Source organism: Rhinopithecus roxellana, chromosome 18 (assembly GCF_007565055.1).
Source record: "Rhinopithecus roxellana isolate Shanxi Qingling chromosome 18, ASM756505v1, whole genome shotgun sequence".
In the NCBI taxonomy this organism is placed as follows: Eukaryota; Metazoa; Chordata; class Mammalia; order Primates; family Cercopithecidae; genus Rhinopithecus; species Rhinopithecus roxellana.
In genome coordinates, this window is record NC_044566.1 from 61,632,498 (window position 1) to 61,653,799 (window position 21,302).

The following is a 21,302-nucleotide window of genomic DNA, read 5'->3' on the forward strand; positions in this document are numbered from 1 at the left end:
CCAAACCAGCCTAGCTGACAATATGGAAAAGATGAAAAGCTTCACTATTCACGTCTGTCTGGACTATACAACAGGGGTGGAAAAAGTATGGTCCACCATCCAAGTCCAGCCTGCTGCCTATTTTTGTATGACCATGATTAAGAATGTTTTTTACATTTGTATAGAGATTACACTGAATCTGTAGCTCATTTTGGGTATTATTGTTGAATAGCTGGGAAAAAAACAAAAGAAGAATAATTCTGTGACATGCAAAAATAATACAAAGTAAGCTCACATTTCAAAGTCTTTAAATAAAGTTTTATTGAAACAGAGCCACATCCATTTGTTTACACATGGCTGCTTCCATGCTACAAAAGCAGAGATGAATAGTTGCAACAGAGACTCTCTGGTCCTTAAAGCCTAAAATATTTACTGCCTAGCCTTTTCCAAAGAAAGTTTGCCATGCCCTGCTCTAGAGACCAAACTGGAGTTTAGAGTAAGTTATTCTGTCTTCTCTAGGCAACCCTCAGCACCCTTCTCTCTCTCCAGAACTATTCCCCTTTCACATTTAAAAGAATCTAGACCAAAAGAGAGTAAAGCCACCCAAAACCCAGACTGCTTATCCCTCAAGTCCTTGTCTTAAAGTTTTAAAAGGAACTTTACACAATGGCCTTTTTTCTATTGCTCAGCCCCTTTGGCATGTTGGTGGGGGCTGTGTTCATGCATTCATTCACCCAGTCATTCATTCATTCCATAAACGCTGATTGAGCCTCTTGGACCCGGTGCTTTCCAGGGTGGATGAGGGAATGGGAAGTAGGCACTCACTCTCCACAAAGTCAGTAGTTACCTCTGGTCTTAGACATGAACTGCATGGTCAGGCACACACTTCGAACTTGGACAGACCTGAGTTAAGATCCCAGCACTTCCACATCAGATCTCTGTGACTCCATGGCAGCCAGGAAACCACAGGGCCCTGCAAAAAGTGGGGATACCCTTAACTCCTTCCTATGTATGCTAGGAGCAGTCAATAAAAACAATGTAGGGAAAGCTCTTTGAACAAGGCAGAGCACACGGCCAGCCCCCAGAAAATTGTGACCGTCATTATGACTGTCACCACCATCATGGTCCTGAAGAGTCTAAACAGGTCCACCCCGGAGTCGATCAAGCTGACACAGATTTCAGAAATCTGTGTTCTCTTTTAAAAACTTCCATTTATTTAATACCAGGAAACACTGTACTATTTCTAGTCCCCTTGGTATTTGTCACAATCATAAAAGTCAAAACTTTTTGAGTCACCAAAAAAAAAGAGAGAGAGAGAATTTTCCTCACGTTAAGATCCTCTGTGATTTTGAAAAAAACGCTGGGAAGAAATAACAACAAACCTGGCAATGCCTGGCTGACAACAGCCAGAGTGGGAGGCCCCTCACATGGGCGGCCTGAACTCCCGGCCTGCACGTCAGGTCTTTGGAATGCTGGGCCTAACGCAGTAGTTCCTTTACTAGAAAAAATTGACAGGCACAGAATGTTCAGAGAGAAATAACATGAAAACAAAAACGCAACCCCCCCCCCACACATTTTGTGACTTTGTGAGGCTTCACAATCAAGGGCTTAGCAGAGAGATGGAGTGGGGAAAGCTGGGCCAGCCCTCCCTTAATCCGATTTTGGCCTATAAGTTACCAAAGCAGTGGAACAAGGGCAGAAATCCACATTTTCTAAACCTTGTAGTCAAAAAATAAAACAAAACAAAAACACTTGTTTTGCTTCACCACTAAGTGATTTGTAAGTGCAGAAAAATCAGAAAGTATTGATTTAATTTTTTCAAATAACAAACAGAAGTCCCCTCTATCATCCCACCACCCAGAGGTAAGCACTGAATGTCAGTTACTGTGCATCCCCCAAGCCTTTGTTTATCTGTTTAGAGCAGCGGGCATAGAGCTCCCTGTGTCACCCAGGGCAGCCGGATTGGTGCTTAGGACGGGAGACTTAGGAGCCTCAATATCTGGATTCGAATCCTGGCTTTGCCATTCATTAGCTATGTGACTGTAGGCAAGAGCTTCCCTCTTTCTGCCTCAGTTTCCTCATTTGTGAAATGGAGTTGATTACAGCACTCACTTCTTGGGGTTGTAGGGAGGATTAAATGAATTGTTATATGTAAAGCACTGAGAACCAAGACTGGCATTGTCTCTCTCTCTCTCCATATATATACACACATATGCATGCACACATAGAAATATATATAATTTATATGTACACTATGATATATATTTATATACGTGTGTATTTATTAATATGTGTGCATTTTTCCTAAATAAAATTACATCAAACTATTCATGGCACTGTGTTTCGTAGCCTTTCTTTTTATGGCTTAATTATGACATCTACGACCCCATATTACCAATATTTTAAGTTGTTTCTCATTTTTCATGGTTAAGATAAAAATTTTTGCACTTGTATCTTTGGCAACTTGTCCAGTTACTGGCTGATAATTCATCCTTAACCTGGATCAGACGTTATGCTCTTTTCCAAGGATTTTGATACAGAATGTCAAACCGCTCTCCGAACTGCAATTCCTAAAACCATAGCATGAAGTTACCTATTTCCCAAAGTCCTTGCCAAAACTGTGTATTATTATTCTATTTTATTTTTTTCCCCACCAGGTTGGAGAATTTTATTGTTTTAATTTTTTAAATTTGTTACCAGGAAGGTTAAAACTTTTTATATTTATTGGCCATTTTTATTTTTTCTACTTTGAATTTGCAATTTAGATCCAATGTTAACATACAGAGACATCTTTTCCTTATTGGTTTGCAAGAATTCTTTATATATTAAACATGTTACCTTTTAAAATTTTTATCATTTGCCTTTTTGCTTGATAAATTCCAAAATATATCAGAATATATTTTTTATCATTCAGAAATTTTGAATGTGTGTGTATGTATATGTGTGTTTTAAGCCCTTAAGTTTAGCAATATTTTTCACTGTGACTTTTGTCCTGGGATCCCCAGTTATAAAGTTTTTCTCTACCTTCCCCCAAATCATAACAATATTTTTAAAAATTTTCTTCCAATGCATTTATAATTTGATTTTTAAAAATTGAACTTATTTCAAACTTAACTTGCAACTTAAAGCTGATATGTGTGGTTTCTTCTCTAGACTCAGTGATTCTGTAAATTGATTAATAACCAAGACTGTAATAGATAGATTAAACAAAAATTTGTCAATTTCTTTGAATACCAATGTTCTCCTCTAAAAAGCAAAAACAGTGAAATCTCCTCTGCTTGCAATATTGCGAATAAACATGTTTTGAAAAGGGTCAAATGCTATAGCAGTATAACAATTATGACTAAATTCAACTTCAGGATGAGATAGAAGTGAGACACAGGAGTACAACATTTGCGTTCTCCCAAGAAGGGAGAATACTCAGCTATAAGTTTCTTTGATTTGAATGACTGATGAACTCACTAAGGTTCCTAAGTCATGTACTTGGGAGCCATTGGGGGTGGTGTAGGATAAAGATATTTTCTGAGTATGTCAGTGATACTTTATACATATCACAGATTTGACTTAATACTGTCAAAAAAAAAAAAAAAAAAAAAAAAAAAAAAAGGACCCACCAAGATTCAAGTTTAATAACTTAAAAAGTAAGAAGAGGTTAATTATCAGGTATTTTATATGAAAAAAAATTCATTCCTTAAGTTGTTTTGAGTCTCCATAAACCTCACGCCAAATTTTTTAGATTTATGTAAAACTACCATCTCTATTGCACAGTATTTGCAAGCCTTCTCCCATTTTTTTTTGTCTCTAATCAGAGTAGTGAAGACGAGATAGGTTCAGAAGCAGCAAGCCAGGCCACCCCACTCTTGTTCCAACATTCTGAGCTGTGCTCAGAGCCGCCTCCACCCACACCAGAGCTTTGCACCAGAATTAATGTGTGCTGTCACTTGGCGGCCTTTGCCGGAGTGGCCAGAGGGGGCGCTGGCGAGAGCTAACATCCTCCCTCTTGTTCTTCTTCCATTGGCCCTGGACGTGAATAAATCATGCCATTGACATCTGATGGGACTCAACTTCAAAGATGAGAGAAATCACCCAAGGGGAAACCACCAAGTTTATGAGTGAAGAGTTAAGGAGCTGTTCGTAAAGTTTCTGAAAGGATACCAAGTATCTGCTGAATAATCCACAGTCATTCATCTCTTTTAGAGTTAGTTTGCTCAGGGTCCTGAAGGACATTATCAGAAACATGAGACATTTGGAACAGTATTCAAGTATTTGAACTAAAGCGTCCCTCATTCTCTCAGATGAAAGCTAGTAAATGTAGCAATGAGAGATACAAGAGAGGGATGTTCCACCCTCATTAGCTCATTATGGGGCTATGACTGAATTTGAGGAAAAAATCTTGATTCTACAAAATGTGCCCTTCATTTTCTTTTTTCTTTCTGTGCTATTGAACACTTTGAAGATATAGCCTTTTTTTCTTCTAAGAAAAGCAAAAAATAAGTGTGACAACACTTTTTTCATGACTCTAAGTTTGTTCTACTTATATAAAAAGTACAGAATAACAGCTACCATTTCCTATATGCCTGGCCCTATTAAGGTAAATACTATCCATTTTCTAGACAGGGAAAATGATTCTCAGAGAGAGCAGGTTACTTGCCTCAATTGTTGGAGTTAGGATTTGAACCCTGCTCTGTCTCACTCAAAAGCTTTTGCTCTTTCCAGTACTCAGGGCTGAAAAGAGGAAATGGAACCTTGCTGAGTTTTTAAATCCTGAAACAATTTTCATCTATCGATTCTTGGAATCTAATTCGTTGAGGTTTCTATTAGATCTAAAGAGCTAAATTTCTTGGTTGTGGCTTCTTTCATTCCATCCCTGGGGAACTACAATTCAGGCTATTTCCCTGACTGCTTGGTTAGCTGGTGCCTCATTCCCACAAGGTGATCTTCCCTCTACTTTCTTGTTACTTTGCAATCTGACGGAATCTCAAATCTATATATTGCCTCACTCATGAAGTATGGATTTTTGATCTACTATAATACATGCTAAAATAGTAAAATTCAACTCTTAATGGTCCCTAAGAGATTTGAATGAAAGGACATTCTAACATACTGCCAGAGAGAGACTTAGACATCGAGAAGAATATAATTCAGTATTTGTGAGGTAATCAGATGGTACTGGGTACTTACAACATGAAACAATTGGCATGACTTTCTACCTCAGAGATCCCCATTCTCAAGGCGAACACGGCAGAAACTGTGGATATATGCAGTAGAAAAGGGATTTGAAACAGCCAGGTGCAGTGACTCCTGCCTGTAATCCCAGCACTTGGGGAGGCAGAGGCAGGCAGATTACTTGAGGTCAGGAATTCAAGAACAGCCTGGCCAACATGGTGAAACCCCGTCTCTACTAAAAATACAAAAATTAGCCGGGCCCAGCTACTTGGGAGGCTGAGGCAGGAGAATTGCTTGAACCCGGGAGGCAGAGGTTGCAGTGAGCCAAGATTGCTCCACTGCTCTCCAGCCTGGATGACAAGAGTCAAACTCCATTTCAAAAAAAAAAAAAAAAAAGAGAGAGAGAGAGATTTGAAACACAAGGACCCTCCCTAGCAAGTCATGGCAGGACTTGATATGTAAATACAATAATCGTTTAACTCTCTGAAACTTTAAAAAGAGCATCAGAACATTAGAAATATCAATTTTCTTTGTCTTTTTCACTAGACATACTGGCACAACCAAGTCTCTTACCTCTACGTAGGCATTAGGTAAATATTTGTTGGAAAAAATGAATGATCAATTACAGCTAAGTCCATTATTCTTTTTACTATTACAGCTCTATTATTTGATTTATTTGTTCAACATATTTTTATTACATTGAATTGACTAGCACCTTAAAAGATGTTGAGAATACAACTTTAAAATAAACACATTCTTCCAGTCCTCATATAATTTTCCTCTTCTATTTAACCATCTGTTTAACCTAGGGCAAGGCTTTCACGGTCCCTTTCTTCATATAAAACAAGAGGAGTAACAGCTTTTCTAAATACCTCTGTGGAGATGTTGTGACAATGAAGTAAGATACTACAATTTCTAAATTGTGAAGTTGTATACTAATATGTCATCTATAAAGTATACAAGTTAGAATGCAACCAACAGACAGCTCCATTCAAAATAGCTTAAACAATTAAGGGAATTCGTTGGCGCAGGCAACTGAAAATGCCAGAGGTAATATTGGCTCCAGATAAGGCTTGATCCAGGAGCTCAACAATGTCACCAAGAACCTTATTTCTTTCTAGTTCTTCATGTTGCCCCTTCTGGGGCCAAATTCTAAGGCTGACTCCCTTTGAGGTCCCCTATGGCTTCCAGCAGCTCTCAGGGCTGTTACTTCCTCATTCTAATCCGGAAGGGAAGCAGGGAAGCAGGAGAGCATTCCTGCCTAATGTTTCCAAGGAAAATCTGAAAATTCATTCTGATTGGACCCCCTTAAGACACATGCCCCCTCTGCAGCCAATAGCTGTGTTCCAAGAAATGGAAGGCACTGATTGGCTTAGCTTTGACCTCATGCCTCACTCCCATTGATAAAGTCAGCTTCCCTGGAATCTCAAGGATCTTCCAGTGGAAGGTGGTGGGCTGCTTAGAAAAAAGCACAGATAAGAGAATAGATGATGAATATGTGACAAACCAACAAACTGCTTGATTTGCTGGAGTTGAAGCAAAAATCAACTAAATAATACCGCCTAAAATCCATTTTATGATCACAGGTAACTAAGAACAACTCAATATTTGGGAATAAAATGGAGGCTTGAGTAGACTTTCTATGGTGTATATGGAAATGATGTATGTAAATAGGACTCTGAAATGTAAGATAGTTAACAAAATAATTGACATAACTCACTATTCTACTCCAGATAATGGAAATATAGTTTAAATAAATTTTCAACACAGTAAAATTTTGCCTGACCAAAAAGATCAGGCAAAATTTTTTTCAAGAATTAAAAAAAAAAAAAAAATTCTGTTTAAGTCTCTTACTCAAATCACTAGTTGGGTATGATGATTTCTTATTTCTCTAAATAAATAAAATGTCTTCTACCTCTGAATAAGTTACCTGAATAAGATTGGGTCATGCATAGGCCAGCCTTAGACAGGAATACAACCAAGAGAGAAGAAAGTCTAAATCCTTAAAAGTTTTGAGGTGATATAAATCACTGAAGTTATCTCAGTGGCCCTGAGGAAGGCGTTACACAGAGGAACACACAGCAAAACATCAACAATCTCTGCACTCAACCATTCCCCGCTGTGTGCATGAGACAAATGGGTTTCTTACCTCATATCCACAGCTGGAGAGTTCCATACAAAGTAATTTAAAAACACCTCTTACATAGGTGGAACTCATAGCCAGTATATTCACTACATATTGAAAGATTATGGTTTGGGGTGGTATGAAGATCCACCTTACTAAGTCATCAGAGAGCACTTGGGGAAGTAGTTGGGCTTGATAAACAGAGACAGAAATGGCATGATAATTTATTGAGCTCAGAGAAAGTCAGTTCTGTTAAAAGAAAAACTTTATAGAAAGTAAATACAACAGAATTGACTTGAACAAAAAAGGATTCATGAATCAGGCAGCACTCAGAACCACAAGAGGTTCATAGAGCTCCAAGTTAGCAGCACGAGCTGTGGCTTTTATAGGCTGAATGCAGAGGTAAAGTGCAGATATAACTTGATTGTTTATGGCTAGGCATTTGGCTTATTAGGACATGGTCTGATCAGCTGACTACCTGTGAATGGCTGAAGCTTGGCTGCTTGTGATTGGTTGAGACCAGCTGTTCCAAAAAAATACACTCCTAAGTTAGGTCCTCATTTGTTTATGTACCAAGTTAGGTTGCAGTTCATTGTGTAGGAACCCAAAGTACCTGCACAGCCTCAAGCCAATGGCCTCCTACTTATTATGGTTCTTTGCAAATGAACTCTCAGATCAAAAAATTGAAATTTCAGAGAAAGTACTAAAAGGGTCCCAAGTTTCTAAATTTAAAAAAGTAGTCTGTCACTATTGGAGGAATCAGGCTATCAGGATCCTGGTGCCAACTATCAAATCTATTGTGATGCTAACATAAAGCCACAATAATAACATGGGTGGGTGGTTTACATGCCAGGCTCCACAGAGCCTTGGGTATTCTTTGCAGTCTCCTCACAGGCCATTGTGAGGGAGAAGGGAAGCAGACCTCTGGGGCCTCCACCTCTGCTTCAACTAAAGTGCTGCACTGTGTCTCTTACATCCTGAACTTCTAAGATGTTATCTGAAGCTTTCCTTTTTCAAAATGGTGGCCCAAACACATACTACTGCCTTCCCTTCAGCACTGGGTTCTCAGACACAATAGAAAAAATATGTAACAGGCCAGGCGTGGTGGCTCACGCCTGTAATACTAGCACTTTGGGTGACCCAGATCATTTGAGGTTAGGAGTTCGAGACCAGCCTGGCTAACATGGTGAAACCCCATCTCTACTGAAAATACAAAAGTTAGTCAGGCATGGTGGCACTCACCTGTAATCCCAGCTACTGGAGAGGCTGAGACAGGAGAATCACTGACCCCGGGAGACAGAGGTTGCAGTGAGCCGAGATTGTGCCACCGCACTCCAGCCTGGGCAACAGAGTGAGTCAAAAAAAAAAAAACCAAAAAAAAAAAAAAAAAAAAAAAACAGCAGGGCACGGTGGCTCATGCCTGTAATCCCAGCTCTCAGGGAGGCAGAGGCGGGAGGATAGCTTGAGCCCAGGAGTTCAAGACCTGCCTGGGTAATATAGCGAGACCCCGTTTAAAAAAAAAAAAAAAAAAGGTAACAATACTCAGAAAACTAGAAGGGAGATTTTTTAGGGAAGGGAGTTTTCAGAAACTGAAAATCCCTAAAAAAGCCACCAAAACGATCAGAGGAAGAAAAAAAAAAAAAGCCTGAGGTGTGTACAAGAGAGTCTTGCTGCAGAAGGGACAGGTGCCACCAAACATTTGTCCCACCTGGTGGCTGGAATCGAGGAGCTGGGTAGCTTAGATACAAGAGTCAGGGTACCTATTTGGGAAGGGAAATACAGAGCCACATTGGTGGAATCATTCCCCCATGGTGTCACTGTGAAGAGTGTGGAGCACAGAACGAGGCGGCTGCATCCACCTCTCCTATCAGCAGTCAGTGTCAATTGAATTAGTCTATGTCACTGTTAATAAGGGAACCTGGCTGAGCACGCTGGCTCACGCCTGTAGTCCCGGCACTTTGGGAGGCTGAGGCAGGCAGATCACCTGAGATCAGGGGTTCAAGACCAGCCTGGCCAACATGGTGAAACCCCGTCTCTACCAAAAATACAAAAATATTAGCTGAGTGTGGTGGCGGGTGCCTGTAATCCTAGCTATTTGGGAGGCTGAGGCAGGAGAATCCCTTGAACTCGGGAGGTGGAGGTTGCAGTGAGCTGAGATTGCGCCACTGCACTCCAGCCTGGGTGACAAGAGTGAGACTCTGTCTCAAATAAATAAAGAAATAAATAATAAAGACACCTAAGCAGGATGGCCAAATATCCAAATGAGTCCAAATGCAAGAGGGAATCTCCCAGAAAGCAGGATGCAGGGATAAAGAAATGGAATGGAAGAAGGAAAAGTAAGAAATATGGACTCTAGACACAGGAGGTTAAAAAGCCCTCTTTTAAGGATTCCAGTAGGAAAAAAAAAATTGAGAAGAGGGAGCAGAACTAACGAAGAAATTACAGAGAAGAATTTCGTAAAACTGAGGTCCTCAAATTGAAAGTTCCCTGGAGGAAAAAGCAAGATACATTTTTAAAAAATGAAACAAATAACCCCCTGTAGATTAGAGTAAGATGTCAGAATATCAAGGATAAAGAAAAGCTAAAATCTTTGAGAGAGAAAAAGCAGGTCACACACCATGGCATGTGAATCAGTCTAACATCACACTTCACTAGCAGCACCCAGCAGAAGACAGTGGAGTAGTCACTTTCTGAAATGCTGAGGAAAAGTGGCCTTGTTACAGAATTCTCTTCCCAATCAAATTATCATTCAAGTGTGAGGGGTAAAATTAGATGTTCTTGGACATATAAGACCTGAGAAAATGTCCCAACCATCCATTATCCTGAAGAATTGCTGGAAAGTGTAGTCCAGCAAGAAGCAAAGACAGTAGCAAAATTTATAGTTGGCCTTAATAACTATTGAGTATAAAACGTGTGTGTGTGTGTGCCGATTTGGAACCACTTGTTTTGGCTTTAAAAAAAGCTTAAAAACCAATGGAAAAAGGGATGAGGTCAAACTTCTATCATATAGCACCCTCTGTATTAATTCTGTATACACAGGGTATTTCTTCTCTTACCCTCTGGAGGAGCCAAGTGAATCAGGAGAGTTTCCTTTATGGTCCCTGATGGGCACAGCCTGTCCTCTCTGCCATCTGGATGGGACAGGAGAGATGAACTCTCAGATAGATGACCCTGGAGGAGGAGGTGGACACCTCATCCTTCATCCTTCCCAGGCCATGTACCCACTGGGAAAGGGCCTTTGAGGGATCTTCACACACTGCAGAGGTGAGGAGGGGCATGGGTTCCTCTTCTAAGTGCTGGCAGTTGTGCCAATAGGAAGGGGGCTACCTGGGAAATAGGCATGTTCAAAATGGCAGCTTTATCTTCCCTTTTCCTCGCCAACCACATGTGCAGTAGGGGGCAGATAACATGGAGCTAGTCAGGCAAATAGCCCATTTGCATAATAAGATTAAAGTGGGGCAGCCAGCTTCCCTCAAGCTATGTACACATCACACCTGGTCCAACCAATCTTTGGGCCCTATGTAAATCAGACACTGCCTCCTCAAGCCTTTCTGTAAAACCCTGTGCACTCTGTAACTGGCCAGAACTCCCACTCAGGAGCCCCTCTCTTTTGCAAAAGAGAGAGCTGTTTTCCTTTCTCTTTGTTTTGCCTATTAAAACTCTGCTCCTAGACCCACTTCCTGTGTGTCTGCATACTCAATTTCCCTGGCATAAGATGGCGAACCTCAGATATTTACCCCAGAGAGCAACATTGCTTCAGAATTGCTGAAACATATGGTAATTCTATGTTTAATTTGTTGAGGCACCACCATATTGTTTTCCAAAGTGGTTGCACCATTTTACGTTCTTGCCCATTCCCAATGCATCCGGCTTCCAGTTTCTCAATATCCAACACTTGTTATTTTCTTTTCTTTTCTTTTCTTTTTTTTTTTTTCTTTTTTTGAGGCAGAATCTCATTCTGTTGCCCAGGCTGGAGTGCAGTGGCACGATCTGGGCTCACTGCAAGCTCCACCTCCTGAGTTCACACCATTCTCCTGCCTCAGCCTCCTGAGTAGCTGGGACTACAGGTGCCTGCCACCACGCCCAGCTAATTTTTTGTATTTTTAGTAGAGACAGGGTTTCACTGTATTAGCCAGGATGGTCTCGATCTCCTGACCTCATAATCCACCTGCCTTGGCCTCCCAAAGTGGTGGGATTACAGGCGTGAGCCACCACACCTGGCCATTATTTTCTAATACTTTTTTTTCATTAGTAGCCTTCCTAATGAGTGTGAAGTAGTATCTCATTGTGGTTCTGATTTGCATTTTCCTAATGATTGATTAGTGATGCTGAGCATCTTTTCATATGCTTATTGACCATTTGTATACATATCATCTTTGGATAAATGGCTATTCAAGTCCTTTGCCCATTTTTTATTTGGACTGATTTTGTTGTTGAGTTACAGGAGTTCTTATTTCTAAATGTTTAGTTTTTTTTTTTCTTTTTTTAAAGAGAGGGCATCTCACTGTATCAGCTCAGCTGGAGTGCAGTGGTGAGATCAGAGCTCACCACAGCCTCCCAACTCCTGTTCTCAAGCGATCCTCCTGCCTCAGCCTCCCAAGTAACTGGGACTATAGGTGTGCACTACCACATCCAGCTAATTTTTTTTTCTTTTTGTAGAGATGGAGTCCTACTTTGTTTCCCAGGCTGGTCTTGAACTCCTTGCTTCAAGCAATCCTCCCATCTCTGCCTCCCAGAGTGTTGGAATTACAAGCATGAGCCACTGTGCTTGGCCAGGAGTTCTTTATATATTCTGGATACCAATCCCTTATCAGATACATGATTTGCAAATATTTTCTTTGATTCTCCTAGGGTTGCCTCTTCACTGTGTTGATTGTGTCCTTTGATGCATTTGAAACCCTCCTGAGCCCTTCCCTCCGGTATCCTGCCCCTACTGTCAGGCTGCTCTGCACTTTGCATGGGGTTTTGGGGTATTGGGAGTACTCCTCGACCTTGTATCCTGCTGCCTCCCTGGGTGGGCTGCACCCACTGAGGGATGGGGGAGTGGCAGGTGCTTCATCCCTCTGTGATTTCTGCCCCAGGTCCTCTTTTAACAAACGCAAATCCTATTATGAGAATTTGCTAACACATTTTAAAAATATGCAAATGCATTGGGAGCTTATTTCAGAGACTTTTTTTTTAAAGAACAAGTAACCTATATATTTTTAAAATCTAGAGAATGTACAACTCCTCTGCCACAACATGAGGGAGAAGAGTCTGCAGACGGCTGATTGGTGACGACTGAACACGATGGAAAGGCAAGTCGCTATGCCGGAAGCCTTTGAAGGGAGCCAGCAGGGTCCGTGGGAGGTTCAGGACACATACCTACAGCCCTGCTTCCGGCCCCACCCTTGGGGAAACCTTTTGCCGGTGATCCTGGGACTCCACTGGGAAGGCCCCAGGAGGTGAAGCATCCTCTGCAGAGGAGATGACACATCTGGAAGTAGAAGACAGACCTCCATCTGGGCTCCGTTTAACTGCTGTGATTTGGGATTGTAACTTACCCCATGAAGCCTCAGTTTCCCACATGGAAAATCAAATCAATCATTGTTATAACATTTTACTTTTTTGTTATGTGATGTAATTTACACAGTGCTTTCGTAGATATTATCCAATTTAGTGAAATAATACAGAGCAATGCACTTTGAAAAGAATAAAATGCTTAACATGTGTGAGGAATTCTTTTCTTTCTTTGAAAACTACTCCGGATGGTTTGGCTATTGTTTAGTTAAGAGAATTACACAACTTTTGAGACATGGTTCCTTATCTTGTGTAGGCTGAAAGGCAATTAAACAATTATTCATGTCAGAATCTGAGGTAAATAAAAGGCTGCTTCAAAGAGTCCACTTACGGATTGAAAAGCAGTTGAGTAGAAACAGAGAGTGGTCTGTAATTTCCTTCTGGAAGGAATATCCACTCCATATGGCCTGAAGCAAGAATTTCAAACTATAAAAACTTTAAGTTTTTTTACTCCGATTTGTCCCAGCCATTTTCTGAACAGCCTATGGAAGCCATCCGCTCCTCTAAACAAAAATAAGCTAAGAGACAGAAAGAACGATTTGATTTCTGTGTGTAGAGATTGTTCGGTCATAAATCAGTGTCTTTTTCCAAGAGGAAGGTGCCAGCAACAAAAGTTGGTCACAAAAAGGACATTAAACTTTAGTAGTCTCTTCACTGTTCCCTCCCACATCCAGCTGCCAACAGCAGAGACAACTGTGAGACACAGTGACATGAAGTGACTGCTCTACTGCCGGGCAACAGGCGACCTGGATGCCAGGCTCCCTGGCGGAAGAAATAGGAAGTCAATAGCAAACACGGATGCCTTCCTCCCTACCACATCACCTCCACTTTTCACCATTGCCTGTGCAATACACCCGCCCCACAATGCCTTCCTCAGCCTTTTACTTCTGTTTCCAGTGAGTCAAGAAAAACTTCTCCAACTTGCCCTGTGGAGATGAATGAGCCCATAAGCCACTTACACGTGTGACCTTTACACAGCCTGGACCCCCATAGAGCAGCCAAACATGCAGTCCTGCAAACAAAAGGAATTTCAAGATATCTCTGATCTTTCCCTAATTATCCCAAAACCCAAAGGGGATCCATATACACAGTCCGAAGCCTGCTTTAAGGAGGCATCCTCCCCTGTGTATTCCCAGCATCCTGTAGTTTCCCACTCTGCAACTCCAAACTCAGCTTCTCCCATCACCAGCCCCCAGCCTCTTTTCTTTCCCTCTCCCCATACCCCACTGCCTCTATTTTTTATTATTGCAGATTGACCAAGTGTCTATGAAGCTGCAGCGAGGTTTCTTTTTTGGAGCAGGGAATGGGGAGTGATTGGGCTTGGCTGTGACAAAATGAGTTTTGGCAGGCTCAGTGGGCAGAAGCCATGAACACCATCCCAGTAAGTACAACGGACTCTAGAAGCGTAGCGTTCCCTTAGTTCCTGGCTGGAAACCCAGCTCCCCGCCTCCTCCCAGCCATCAAGCTGGGAGCTGTGACGATGTCAGAGCCTGAGCTCCTGCCCAGACTTCTGGGCGAAGTGGTCCCATGGAGCAAAGCTTGGTTTGGAAGATTTGGAGAATGTGAGAGAACGTTCTCTTACCACAACCTCTTCCCCCACCGCAGCCCCTTCCTAAGTTGCCTTTGAAATCTATTTTTGCCAGGGCAAAAAATAGGGGCAGTGGACAGTTTCTGCCAACAGTGAGTTTGTTCCAAGCCCACCCCACAGTCATGGGTCCCTCGGAGTGTCACTGAGTCACAGGACTCATGGAACTCTGCCTTTGTCATGAAGATAAACTACTGTGATCACTTTAAAAATCTTTCTCATCATGTCCTTGGGAAGATAAAGGGGCGGAATTGAACAGAAAGGGGCAGAGGTGGGACTTTTTTTCACTAACCTTAACCTTCATGCCAAGAACAGAGATCTCTGTCTGAAAGCATGTCTCAGATGACCATTTATTTGCTCTGCCTGGTAAACCTTGGTGTGATGTGTGGCTCTGAGCGTTAGTCATTCCCTGCTGGGAAGGAGGTTAGAACTCCAGAAACAAGGCTATTGCAGAATTGGACTGTGTGGGTCACTAAACCACAGGGGAAAGGGTGGAGAAGCAGCTGGTGTCCTGCTTAAAGGTCACAAAGCATTATTTCTACTTTAATATCCAGAGTTCAAGTGGAAATAAACTGAGAAGGTTAAGATCTAAGTGAAAATTAACTGAAGGCAACTGTGCCATTTGGACTCTGAGATGTACTTGCTTGGGAGAGGGCAAACCACGCTGGCTATCTTGCCATGAGCACAACTGAACAGGAATAGGCATTAATAAGGACAAACATAAAGAAAAAATTGCTAATTATTGGCAGAGAGTGCCAAGAAAAGTTGGTGGAATTCTCTTCTTTGGGGACCCTGGGAAAAGAACAGTAACAGTTAGGTACAGAGGCACCAGGAAGCAAATAAACTTCTCTCCCTGAGACAGTGGCTCTGTGCTGTGTGTAACTGAGTTCTTTAGGCCACCGTAGTCTGGGTGAGTCACTCCAGGGTTATAGGATGCAATAGCCATGCTAATGAAAACTCACTGGTTCTGAGCCCCCTTCCAGAAGAACTGTGGATACTTTCAGCCTCTTTTCTCCCTGCAGGGTCTCAAAGAGCTCATGTTCTGTCCTTGGTGATTAACACAGATTTCTTGGCTCTTCCCAGCCTGCCAGTCAGTGGCCTTAATTTGCCACTTCTGTTGCTAATCCTCACTCTTGCCTCAGCATCTACCCAATCATTCTTGCAGCTGTAGAGATGTTGGCCTTCCTGCACCGGATGCTCGCAGGGAGGGGAAGGTGCTCTCCTCATCACCATTTCTAATAAAAAAATGAGAAGCTTGCGTTCTCACTTTCTTGCCGAGCTTCTCCTGGTGGAGCTGCCCATGAGGTTCCTGATGGCTAGAGGAAATATGAGGATACCTTTCCCTGAACACCCACCACACCTCTCTCAACAATCAGCTCATGTTCCAGGACAGATGCTGTGAACAACAGCAAATGTAGAGCAGGTACTTGAAACTATGCTCAGTGCTTTACACAGATGATCTCATTTCATCTTTACTGTAACCCCATGAGATAGGTATTATTATGGTCCCTATTCTGCAGATGTGCAGAGAACCAGCACCTCAACTGTCTGATCTCAGAGAGATCAGAGATCAGGGGTTGGCCTGGTTGGTTCTTCAAGTCAAGAGGACTTTTTCTTCTGTCCCAACAAGTGTCCTTCGGGTCACCAAGGCATTAGTTCTCAGTGGATATTGCTGGTGTGCCTGACGTAGGTGGCCATTAGGCCTCCCTCCATTACACATGCCAATAGCTCTTGGTTTTCTTTTATTTGCAATACAATTCAAAAATGGGAATAAAACCTCGAAAAATAGGGAAATGAAGTCTGAACAATAAAAATAGCTGAGATATTGAGTATTTAATGTTGCCAGGCACCGTTTGCCAAGCACTGTTCTGTGAAGATAGTGCCTGGCAACATTAAATACTCAGTATCTTAGGAGGTCGGTACTATTATTATCCCCATTTTACAGGCCGCCAAGAGGTTAAGTAACTTGCACAAGATTACACAGCTCTTAGTTGGAGCAGCTGGCATTCAAATCCAGCAGTAGCATCGGCCTGTTCCTTGCCAAATACAACAAGGCTTTCTACCTTCTTGGATGTTTATTTCCTACCACACTTTTAAAAACAATTCACCAAACACATAAGAAGTAGCTAAAACAAGGGGCTCCCATTCAATGAGTAATGTAGAGGTGCAACTTTGTGGTTGGTTCCTTCTCTCAGTTCAGTAATGAAAATAATACAACACATAAAAATATAACAAAACAGAAAGAGGTGAGTGCCCTAAGGAGGGTACAAGTACAGCCCTGTGGAAGCTACGGTGATGGAAGAGACCCTGCTGAGTTAAGTCCCAAAGAATTACTGGGATCTCCACAAACAGAGATGGGAAACACAGACAGTAGCACTGTAAGCAGAAAAAGAACTTCGTGGTAGAAAAGTGTCCTGGGGTCCAGAAATAGTGAGATACTGATATCTGATGGATCAAGTAGGAAGTCATGGATGATTCCAGGATGAGAAAAAATGCATAGATTCATCACAACAATTAACAGGTGAAATTTAGTGATATTTTCAACATACACGTGGCCTTCAGAAACACTTGGTAGTGGCACATGGGGCAGAAGAGTCCCACATATATGGATGTCCAGGTTTACACCAGATGTCCTGGCAACCCATTTGGTTAGCAACCCTAACCATTCTCAAAAAGATCCTTGCATGGACAATAAATTATATGGCCATCCTGCATCTGGCAAATTGAAAGACAGGGCTTATCACTTAGGTGTAATAAAGGTGCTTAAGAAGTCATATCATGGCCGGGCATGGTGGCTGACGCCTGTAATTCCAACACTTTGGAAGGCCAAGGCAGGAGGAGCACTTGAGCCCAGGAATTCCAGAACAGTCTGGGCGACGTGGCAAAACCCTATCTCTACAAAAACAAAACAAAAAAAAACAAAACAAAATTAGCTGGGTGTGGTGGCACACAACTGTAGTCTTAGCTATCCAGGAGGCTGAAGTGGTAGAATTACTTGAGCCCAAGGGGTCGAGGCTAGAGTGAGCCATGATAGTGCCACTGTACTCCAGCCCAGGCAACAGAGTGAGAACCTGTCTCAAAACCAACAAACGAAAAACCAAACAACCCCACAAAGAAGTCATATTTTAAAAGCCTACAGCTCAATGCCTAGCTAAGCTGTATAAAGAATGTGGGCTCTTTGACACTTGTATACAATTGCAACCATAGTTGGTTTTGGAAGTGTCAGTTCTTTCCCCCAATCCTATTTGGTGTGAGCCATTTTGCACAAGGTAACCCAACCAGTGTCTGCCACAGAGATACGCAGGAAAAGCCAGCCTTAATGTATAGTAAAGATAAAACCTGGTTAAACACACACTGACATAAACTGATAAAGCTAATTTTTATCCAAGCCCATTTTTGGATTTCAAACAACTGAAGTCAAAGAAGTTAATTAAAAACACATAGAACTGTCAATGAGTTTAAAAATAAAACACAAATTTATTTGAAACAATGAGACTTAATTAACTCTGTGGTAGACTAGTTGGCTAGTCTTTTGCAGAAGAGCCAACCTATTTGTATCTGAGATAAAACATATTCAGGAAAGAAGGAAAACTGCAAAGTGGTCCCAGAACAGAGAAAGCAACAAGGAGGAGGCAGTTTTAACTGTCCTTTCAACTTTGAGGTGCAATCTGTCTACAGGGCTCCCTTGGGGGAAGCACAAGTTCTTTCTTTTAGTGAAGTCTGATTTTCTTGATTGATGCTGTGTTGTTGCTGGATTGTATTACTACGTGAAGTTGAAAGGCTTAACATTAATGTGTCTTAAACTTCAAGACTTGGAATGCATGCTCCCATTTAAACTTGACTGTTTTGGGCAATGTGTTTTGATTGGCTGGATGTCTAGCTTGTGCATTTCTGTCATTTCCTAATGTGTGTGGTATGCTTTGAGCACTGCAGACAGGAAATTCACTTTTTCTCTGGCTTTCTTCTGATTTATCTGTTTCGTGATTATTGGAAAAATGAATAAACATTGATAAAAATAATTATAAAGTGTCACCCCAAAAGTCTTATCTTTAAAATAATGTGGAATGGCAACGCTAAAAATAAAGCAACTTGAACTAATTTCCACTATGAATAGGGAACAAAGAATCTGCACCTTCCCTGATTTTGGATTCCAGATTCCAAATATTTCATAAATAAAATATGACCAGCTGCATGAATTGTAAGGTACATACCATGTGAGTTACATACACAGGGAGAGGTTGTTTTTAAAATTTCCTGCTGGCAAAATCAGACTTATTCTCATTGCCACTTTTAACCCTGTCAGATAAAACCATTCCAGGGTGAAGTCGGAGATATGTCATAGTACATTTTAACCCATTTATGCCTGAGGTTGCAATTTTTTGAGTGTGAAAAATCAGACCCTGGTGATAACTTCGAGCAGTAGGATATAAATAACTCCCACATGCTTAGTGTTCCAATAATGGAACACTAGACATAAATAGGTTTTAATATAAAAGCTTAAAATTTGTACTCCAAAGCAGGGAAAACTTGATTATATTCATTTACTCTCTATTAGGGGCATCACGTCAGCTATATTTTTAAAGGAAGAAGAAGCATGTCACTTCCTTTGTATGCATATCGTCTAAATGGACACTTGGAAGTCAGTATCAGGTGGCACTGAAATGCCACATGATGGAAATAAAATCGTCTACATATATAGTTGTACTCCTATAAATACTTGTCTTTGTATCCTCATAAATATTATGAAATACATACGTGAAAGGTTATCTCATAAATAAAATCCGATTTATAATCAGACATTAAGGGTCTGAAAAGACCCCATTCTGGGGAGAAAAAAGACCTTAAAACATATTTGCCTTATGCTTATGTGATTCCTGCATACTTAGCATGTGATAAGTGGAAACCATAGCATAAAATACTCTAACAGAACTCCCTAAGGAAAGCAAGAAATTATTTATCCTAATTAGCCTAGTGGCTTATTTCATAGTCAAGGAGTATCAAAGACATTGATTGTATTCCAAACACATACCACCCTTTATTGAGATCTGGGAATGGAGCAAGCAGATAGAGTGCCTGGGTCCAAGTTTAAATCTAAACCATCAAAAACAAATACATTAGTGACTGTTAAACTCAGCATGCCAGGCACTGTTAGATGCAGAGATATAAATGAGCAATACTGTGGTGGGTTAAACAGTGGCCCCTGAAAAATGTACCCGCATCCTAATCCCTGGAACCTGTGAATGTAACCTTCTTTGGAAAAAAGTCTTTGTGGATACAAGTAAGCTAAGGATTTTTAGATGAAATCATCCCAGATTAGCCGGGTGAACCCTAAATCCAGTGACAAACATTCTATGAGACAAATGGAAGAGTCCCACACAGGAGGAGGAGAAGGCTGTGAGAAGATGGAGGCAGAGGCTGGGTGATGCAGCCGCAGCCACCAAATAACTGGAGCCACCAGAATTTGGACCAGGACAGGAAAGGTCCCCGCTAGAACCTTCAGAGGAACACAGCCCAGCAGACATATTTATTTCAAATATCTGGCCTCCAGAACTATGGGAGAATAAATTTTGGCTGTTTTAAGTCACCAAGTTGGAGGTAATTTGTTACAGCAGTCCTGGGAAACAAATACAAACAGCATCCCGATATCTAGGAGCTGAAGGACAATATGCAGATGGGGACAAGTCAGAGGTAAGTTGCTTATATCTGAAACTCATAACTGTAATCCCAGCACCTTGGGAGGCCAAGGCAGGGTGATGGCTTGAATCCAGGAGTTCAAGACCGGCCTGGGCAACATAGCAAGACCTTCCCTCTAAAAAAAATAAAAACAAAAAAATTAGCCTGGTACGGTGGCATGAGTCCATAGTCTCAGGTACTCAGGAGGCTGAGGTGGAAGGATCACTCGAGCCCAGGAGTTCGAGTCTGCAGTGACCTGTGATGGCACTGCTGCACTCCAGCCTAGGCAACAGAGCAAAAGCTACTTCACTACCAGCAAAACAATAGGCAGAAAAATTTAATTGTGTGAATTTTTGAAAATCCATGTTAGAGGAGGACTCCCACACATATCTTTTCCAAGGCCATCCGTTCTGGATCCTCCAGCTCCAGGTACTGGACTCCTGGGCTCGCTGGGATTTGAAATCAGGCCTTGATATTCTGTGTTTCCAAGCAGAGTTTTTGAGAGATCTTGAAGAACAGGCTTGAGTAGAAAGTCATATTTTTTGCACACTTATTTGTTGACAGCACATGTGGAATATGGGCTTTGAAAACCACTGTGTGTGTTGTGGCAGCCTCAGCGTGGCCTGGGACACACCCACGGTGGGGCTTCTGCCATGAATAAGTGTACCGGCCTCGGTAGTGAGCCAGGCTGGACTGACATCCACCGCAGGGGCTGAGAAAGTTCTCGAGAGAAAATTCCCGTGAGGAAAGATTCTCTCCCGAAGACCCAGAAACGCCTGAGTTTGTCTGTGAAATGTTACCTATATGTTCACTTTTCTGAGAGAATTGCTGGGGCTTTTATCATCTTTTGAAAAGGTTTCACGGCTTAAGAAACCATGCCGTAAGAACCCAGAGTGAGATTCAGTGAGCTTGACCTGTCAGAAAAGCCTCAGTTGTCAGAGCAAAGTAGGATTCCAAATACAAAGATGTGGCTTTTACCTGGCATGCTTCTGGAGCCGTCCCCTGGGGGCAAGGCTGGGGCTGAGGGAGGACAGAGCAGACTGGAAGCAAAAACTGGATGGCTGGTCAATGAAGGCCCAAGCAGCCTTGCTGTGGAGCCCCACACAGGGACTAACACAGCAGAGAAAGCCGTTCCCCACCTCCCCCCAGCCCCGGGCAAGGCTTTGGCACTCTAAGCCACCAGCAGAGATCGGCTGCACTCTCCAGGGTGGAGCA

The 21,302-nt window shown here is 41.9% G+C and overlaps 1 long non-coding RNA gene across 1 annotated transcript; it reads right to left on the reverse strand.

Moving 5' to 3' along the window:
- Positions 1-12,428: 12,428 nt before the first annotated feature.
- Positions 12,429-13,257, reverse strand: LOC104665306. The gene is made up of 2 exons (XR_748395.1): positions 13,161-13,257; positions 12,429-12,726 (listed from the first exon to the last, which is right to left on the reverse strand). It is a non-coding gene; the product is annotated as an uncharacterized LOC104665306 (long non-coding RNA).
- Positions 13,258-21,302: the final 8,045 nt, after the last annotated feature.